Source organism: Elephantulus edwardii, unplaced genomic scaffold (genome assembly GCF_000299155.1).
Source record: "Elephantulus edwardii isolate Elephantulus edwardi_28Jun2011 unplaced genomic scaffold, EleEdw1.0 scaffold00074, whole genome shotgun sequence".
Lineage (NCBI taxonomy): Eukaryota > Metazoa > Chordata > Mammalia > Macroscelidea > Macroscelididae > Elephantulus > Elephantulus edwardii.
The window spans coordinates 5,052,622-5,059,437 of record NW_006399824.1 but is presented as its reverse complement, the minus strand read 5'-3'; the positions used below and the strand labels follow the sequence as shown (position 1 = coordinate 5,059,437).

General features: G+C 40.3%; 1 protein-coding gene across 2 annotated transcripts in view; it reads left to right on the top strand.

Annotated features, from left to right (window-relative positions):
- The window catches only part of STOX1 (storkhead box 1), a 70,934-nt gene that overhangs the window by 57,517 nt on the left and 6,601 nt on the right, over window positions 1–6,816 (top strand). The gene's annotated exons all lie outside the window — the stretch shown is intronic.

Below are 6,816 nucleotides of genomic sequence, written 5' to 3'. Positions count from 1 at the left end.
ATACCTCACTCAGCATAATATGTCCTCCAGGGTCACCCATTTTGAATAATATTGCATGAGTTCCTTGTTTTTCAATGCAACATAGTATTCCATTGTGCGAATATACCACAGCTTCTCTACCATGCTCCACCCATTTCCACCAGAGACCAATAACTCAAGACTGTCAACAAGGGAACCTTGTTGTGAACTGTTTACTCTCTGGCCTCAGCCTGTCAGCCTTCAGATCCTTGCTGCAGTTGAAGTTTCAAAGGGCCACAGCAGGCTTGGATTTAAGGATGGTCTTCAATCACTCCACAATGTGTTGAGGTTAAGGCCAAAGGGCTGGCCCTTGCTGGCTGTGTAATCTGAAAGCGGGGTCATCTACATGGAAAGGTGAGTTTTGGTGGAAAATTCAGTGAGGGCTGTAGCATTTCAAAAACCAAGCAAGTGTGAAGTGAAGCAGACTGGCTGTGTCTTGAAAATGACTCTCAAGTCCTTCATGAATGGTCTCATGTCAAGGTTTACTCTGCTTTCCTGCACAAAGAAAACGTTTGAGGATTTATGCACCTAAAGGCTGTATCTTAGCAACAGCTGTGAAGAAAAGTTGTAAGAATCTTCCTCTAGGCTTTGTCTTAGGACTCAAAACAGAAGTTAAACACAAGTTCACATTTTCTAAAATGCAATTTGTGTATTATATTAATCATAGGGGTTAAAAAAAAGAGGTAGCCTTCCTAATTGGGTAGTAAATTTATTTCCTCCTAAAATACACATCCCCACATCATCCGGGAGGTGGCCAGAAATTGTAATTTTTTACAATTTAATTTTTAAATTTCAATTTAATGTTTAATTATAATTGAATTTCCCTTTTTTCAAATAAAATTTTCTCCTTTTTGTGATTTTAGTCAAAGTTTACAAAGAAAATGGATTTTTCATTTAACTATTCATATACATTGTGTTTTGTAATATTAATTTCAGCACCCATAATGTAATCATACTTTCCCACTTCCTCTAACTCTGATTTCCATTAATCTTTCTACATTTCTTTGGATCTCCCTTTATTTTAGTGATATTTTACTGATCATCCCTTTATTGTCTTTCCTTTGACTTACCTTAATGAGAATTGTAAATGTTTGTAGATTGCCTCCAGAGCTGGCAGCAATGTTAAGAGTCTTAAAACATTGCTAGAGCTTTAAAACTTGTAAGGAAAAAAGTTGTTTCCCACACATTTTAGCTTTTAAAGTGTTGTTGTTGTTATGTGCCGTCGAGTCGTTTCCGACTCATAGCGACCCTATGCACAACAGCCCTAAACCCTGCTCTATCCTGCGCCAACCGCACCGCCTCTGACACACCCATCCCTATTACCCCAGTCACCGAATCAATCCATCTCATAGAGGGTCTTCCCCTCCTGCGTTGTCCCTCAACCCTTCCAAGCATGATGTCCCTTCTCCAAGGACCAGTCCCTCCTGGCAACATGTCCAAAGTATGTCAGACGAAGCCCCAGAATCCTTGCCTCCAAGGAGTAGCTTGGTTTAATCCTCTCCAAGATAAATCTGTTTGTTTTCCTGGCAGTCCAGGGTACATTCAGTACCCTTCTCCAGCACCACAGCTCAAAAGCATCCACTCTCCTTCTGTCCTCCCTAGTCATTGTCCAACTCTGATGCATAACAAGTGATTGCAAATACCATGGCCTGTATCAGGCACACCTTAGTCTCCAGAGAGACACTGTTGCTCCTGAGTACTTTAGAGAGGTCCCTAACAGCAGACTTTCCCATCGCGATGCGCTTTTTGATTTCCTGACTGCTGGTGCCAAGAGTGTTGTCTGTGGAGCCGAGCAAACTGAAGCTGTGAACAATCTCAATCTCTTCGTCATCCATCCTGACGCTGCCAATTGGTCCAGTGGTGAGAATCTTTGTCTTCTTGACATTGAGCCTCAGTCCATACTGAAGGCTGCAGTCCTTGACCCTTCGCAGCAAGTGCATGAGGTCCTCCTCAGTTTCAGCAAGCAGGGTTGTGTCATCTGCATAACGGAGATTGTTAATAGACCTTCCACCAATCCTGATGCCACATTTCTCCTCATAGAGCCCAGCCTCTCGGATAATCTGCTCTGCATACATGTTGAAAAGGTATGGAGACAGGATGCATCCCTGGCGTACACCCTTCCCAATTTTGAACCATGCAGTGTTACCCTGCTCTGTTTTGACTACTGCCTCTAGACTTTTGTAAAAAAAATATATGTTATACTCTTATTTTGAAATAATTTTAGATAGACAAGAAATTGCATAGAAAGGCATAGAAATGACTCCTGTACTCACTTCCCTTGAAAAGCAGTTTTAGTTATTAGTTCTCCTCTGAAGAGAGCTTACGTTAGCTTAAGGATTGAACAGAGAATGGACTGTTTTCAGTTTTAACCCAGAAGAACAGTGGAGACAGGAGTGAGTACTCGACTCCTGACAGTCTGTTTGGCCCTTGTTCATAAAAGAGCAGCCAAACAGCTGGTGAGACCAGCAGGGAGGGACACCAGGGACAATTTACTTTCTAGTCCCTCTTCTCCCTTCTCTGCCCACCCCTCCTGGCCCCTCAACCCTTTTCCTCAAAGTTCAAAGTGATGTGGTTTAAAGGAAGTGGTGAAGTGAGGCTTCAGTGGGTATTGTGTGGTTGAGATAAACCTTTTTAGGTTTTGCTTTATGCTTCTCAGATGCCCTAGCCTTTGTCTTTCTAAGAGAGGTGGTCTTTCTCCCCTGCTCTTTTGAAATTAATGGCAATTAGTTCCCATATAGTGGATTTGATTTATATGGGGACAATTATACCAAAGCTTAAGCCATTTCTTTTAAATCAAGCACATAAAATTACATAAAAGGAGCATAATAGTATTTGGAATTATAACTTTCTATTTGTCTTGTTGAAGAGGATGATCTAAGAGAAGATAGTAAGTCTTAGATGCAAAAGAGGGGGAAAGAAAGACAAAAGGGGATGAAGATCAGGAGAGAAGCTTGTTATTTTTATTTTAGCACAGAGGTTGAATTTCAAGAACTTTGAATTTCAGAAAAATTAAGGTCAGTCTCGAATAACGAGTTTCAGAGCATCATTTCTTCTCTCTCAACGCTATAGAATTGAAACTGCTGCTGAACTGACCCTCTATTGGGTATCTGAGACTAAATCACAAGGGAGGTAGAGATTGCCCATGTCTCCTCCAAGGAGAGTAGCAACTAAGAGAACTTACGGGGAGGTGTGGCCTTTGGGTTAGCAGTGCGGCTCAGTACTATGCTGCCAAAGCTCCCTTACTACTGTCCTTGTTGTTTATGTGTGTTATATCAAGTCAGAACAGAGGCATAGCTGACCCTGTGCTGGTTTTTGGAAGCTAAAAATCACATGAGAGGAGACTGCCCATCTGTCTCCCTAGCAACAACTTGTGGATTCAAACCTTGTGCCTTTGGGGTTGCAACACAACTTCTTACCACTGACATCAGATTCCTTAGAGAAGTCTTTCTTCTCCATACAGATACAATAAGGAATACCAACTTTGACTTCATACTTCTCTAGCCCCTTTCACTCTCTTTCCAACACAACCATTGGCTTCTCCACCATCACTGGGGAGAGTTAAGTACAAGATATAGATAGGATTTCTCATTTTTTCAGCTCCCTTCTGACCAGCTCAGGACCATGCTCTCTTGTTCAGTGGTCACTTACTTTAACATTGTAATTTCTTTTTTGTTTTTAAAATTTTCATATTTGTTTGTATATAAAATCCATATATTGTATTTTACAATTTCCTTGATCCACATTGTGTTCAGTGGGGACTGAGTTTATAGAACACAAAATGTATGGGAATAGCGTTATCATTAACTGTTTTCACCTGTCCCACTCACAGAGTGGTACTCAGATCTGCAGTAAGAACATCATTTGGGCAACAATGAGTGAATGGAAAAATATTTTTAGAAAGATGGCAATTTAATAAAGCAGGACCATTTAGTAACTATACAGATCGACAGAAAAAAATATCTGGAAAGTTGCTGGAAATTTAAAATTAGGGATCCTGCTTCAGACCTTCTCAGTCAGCATCTACACATTATACACAAGAACCACTGATGAGTCTCATATGCACATTAAAGTTTGAGAAGCACTACTGGGCTGCCTGGCTTTTATTTATTCTCCCCATCCTCCTCCAATTTAAATTTGATCTGCATCTAGCAGAAATTGCCTTCAATCACTTTGAAACTCAGGGCTCCACCATAATCTTCTTAATAATTTTTTGTTTTCTGATCCACTCTTTTCAAGAATAGCCCTCAAAACCCCTTTGTACCTTTTGTGCCTTATTCCCATTTTTATCTCCTTCGTTTCTCACCCTCTCTAACTCTACAGAGACCAGATGATGTCGTACATTCATATGCATATGTCTCAATATGTACCTATGTACCTACTCTTTAGGCCCTCTTGGTTTTCCCCTCAAATCTCCAAGTATTATCTTTCTTGCCTTTGACTCATTTTTCCATCCCACTTTGGGATCTTGTGGCCTTACTGTTGTTCTTTCTCCCACAATCATTTCTATTGTCTCTTCTTTCTGGCATCAGAGGTAAAGAAAATGCTATTGAAGAAAATCACAGCACACACATTCATTTGCATGAGCCTACTCTTTTCTGGTTTGTAGTCTTTCTTTTCTTTCACAATTAGATTTTTCAAACAAAAATCTAATCTGTAATCTGCTTTTCCACTGGGGAGATGTTATCCCTTGGTGGATGTTTGATAATATCTGGGACATTTTTTTATTATCACAACCAATCAAATGTAAATAACTTATTTAGTGAGCTGAGGTTAAGAGTCTACTAAATATCCTATGATACAAATGAACCCCCATGGCAAAGAAGTGTTTGGTTAGAATGAGACTGCTCTGCCAGCAGCTTTGTCAGTCTTAGTATTAAATGCTCTGTATTTTGAGAAAACCCACAATCTTGGAATGACTGGTTATTATAAATCCAGACTTCTTGTTAGTTTATCTAGTGCTTTTATGACAGAAATACCACAACTGGGTGACTTTCATAAAAAGAAATTAATTTTCTCACGAGGAGGTTAGAAGTCCAAATTTAGAGTGCAAGTTCCTGGGGGGGAACGATTCCTTCCTTATCTTCTTGTGGCTCGGCACGTTTTCCTCAATCTTGGGTTGCCTGATTTTGTAAGAAAGTAACCCAAAGCACACGCAGCACCAATGCTGGCCTCATTAACAAAATAGAAAACTCATTCCCTAAATGGCATTATAACCATACGCATTGAAAAAAAAAAGATTCACTACTCTTTTTTTGCGTGTATCGTCAAATTGGATCTGACTGGCAAAGGATCTCTCCTTCTTCAGCAGAGCATCTGGTGGACTTGAACCTCACACCTCTGGGATTGCAGTGCAGTTTCCTGCCACTAGGCCACCAGAACTTGCCAGTAGATTCACTAACTCTTAAGGCCAGTTCCTTCAGACTCAGAGACTTTCTCCTGAGGAATAGCTGGTGGGTTTGAACTTACTTTTTGATTAGCAGGCTGCATTTTCACATCTCCTTTAGGTTAGGATTAACAACACATATTTTAACCAAAACAAAACCAAGTTAACTGTTAGTGAGTTGGTTCCAATCTATGTTGACCCTCTATCATGTTTCTAAGTCTAATAAATCTTTTAAAGAATGACTAGTTAATTCAAACTGATGGCCTTTTTATTAGCAGCTCACTGTAGAATGAACTTCACCACCAGAGTTACATATAGCTTGTTCTTGTTTTGTACGTACTGTGGAGTCAGAATTCATAGTTGACTCTTAAGTAGATTTTTCAGAGGCAGTTCACTGCATGAGAGGAGATTGCCCATCCTTCAAAGGCCCCAGTTCTCCTAATGTTTGGAATCCACCAGCTGCTCTGCAGGAGAGAGATGGGCCAGTGTTCTCCTGTTCCAGCTTCAGAAACCTGATGAAAGGAATGCTGGGAGTTCGAACCTGCCTGACAGAAATGAGTTTGAGGGTTTTTTTGCATAATAAGAATTGATTCCATGTCAACCAATAACATTTCTGTTATCTGTAGTTTCTGATTTCATCTTTATTAGTTGATCCTCAAATTCTTTTCCAAGATTGCCACTTCATTGAGGAGTTACCCTAGAATATTAATTAAGCAGAATCTAAAGCTCAGTCTGAGTAATGGCAAGGTGAAATTTCATCTACTGGAAATCCAGAGAAAAGAATATACTCAACTTACTTTTCCAGCCTTCTCCTTTGGTCCTATGTTGTTTGTTGTTTACCATCATGTAGGAACCAACTCATAGCTGACCCTTCAGAGGGTTTGCAGAGGCAGAGGCAGTTAATTGCATGGGAGGGGATTGCCTATCCTTCACCTTTGGAGCAGCAGGCAGATTCGAATCACATGCCTTAGGGATTGCAGCACGAATTCTTGCCACTAGATCACTTTAGTGCTATATAATAACCCTTAAATACAATCTAATGGAGATCAATCTGTCATGTCTTTAAGTATCTTGTGCTTTTCTTCTTCCATCGTTTTGTGCCATGTCTTGCTGTTAAATTGGAATATATCTCTCTTTTCTTCAAATCTTTTTGATCATGCCGGTATGACAAAGTGTGAAATGGTGAGAAAACAGGGTTTTCTTTACTTTCAAGCTGCAGGAAAATTACTTGAGGTTTTGTTTTTCCTTCTCTCTCTGTTTGTTTGTTTACCATTGGATCAGATCTGACTGGCACAGGAGGAGATCACCCTTCCTACTCCAGCAGAGCATCTGGTGGATTCAAACCGCAGGCCTTCGGGATTGCAGTGCAGCTTCTTGCCACTAGGCCACCAGAGCTCCTTTGAGTTTTTAAAAAG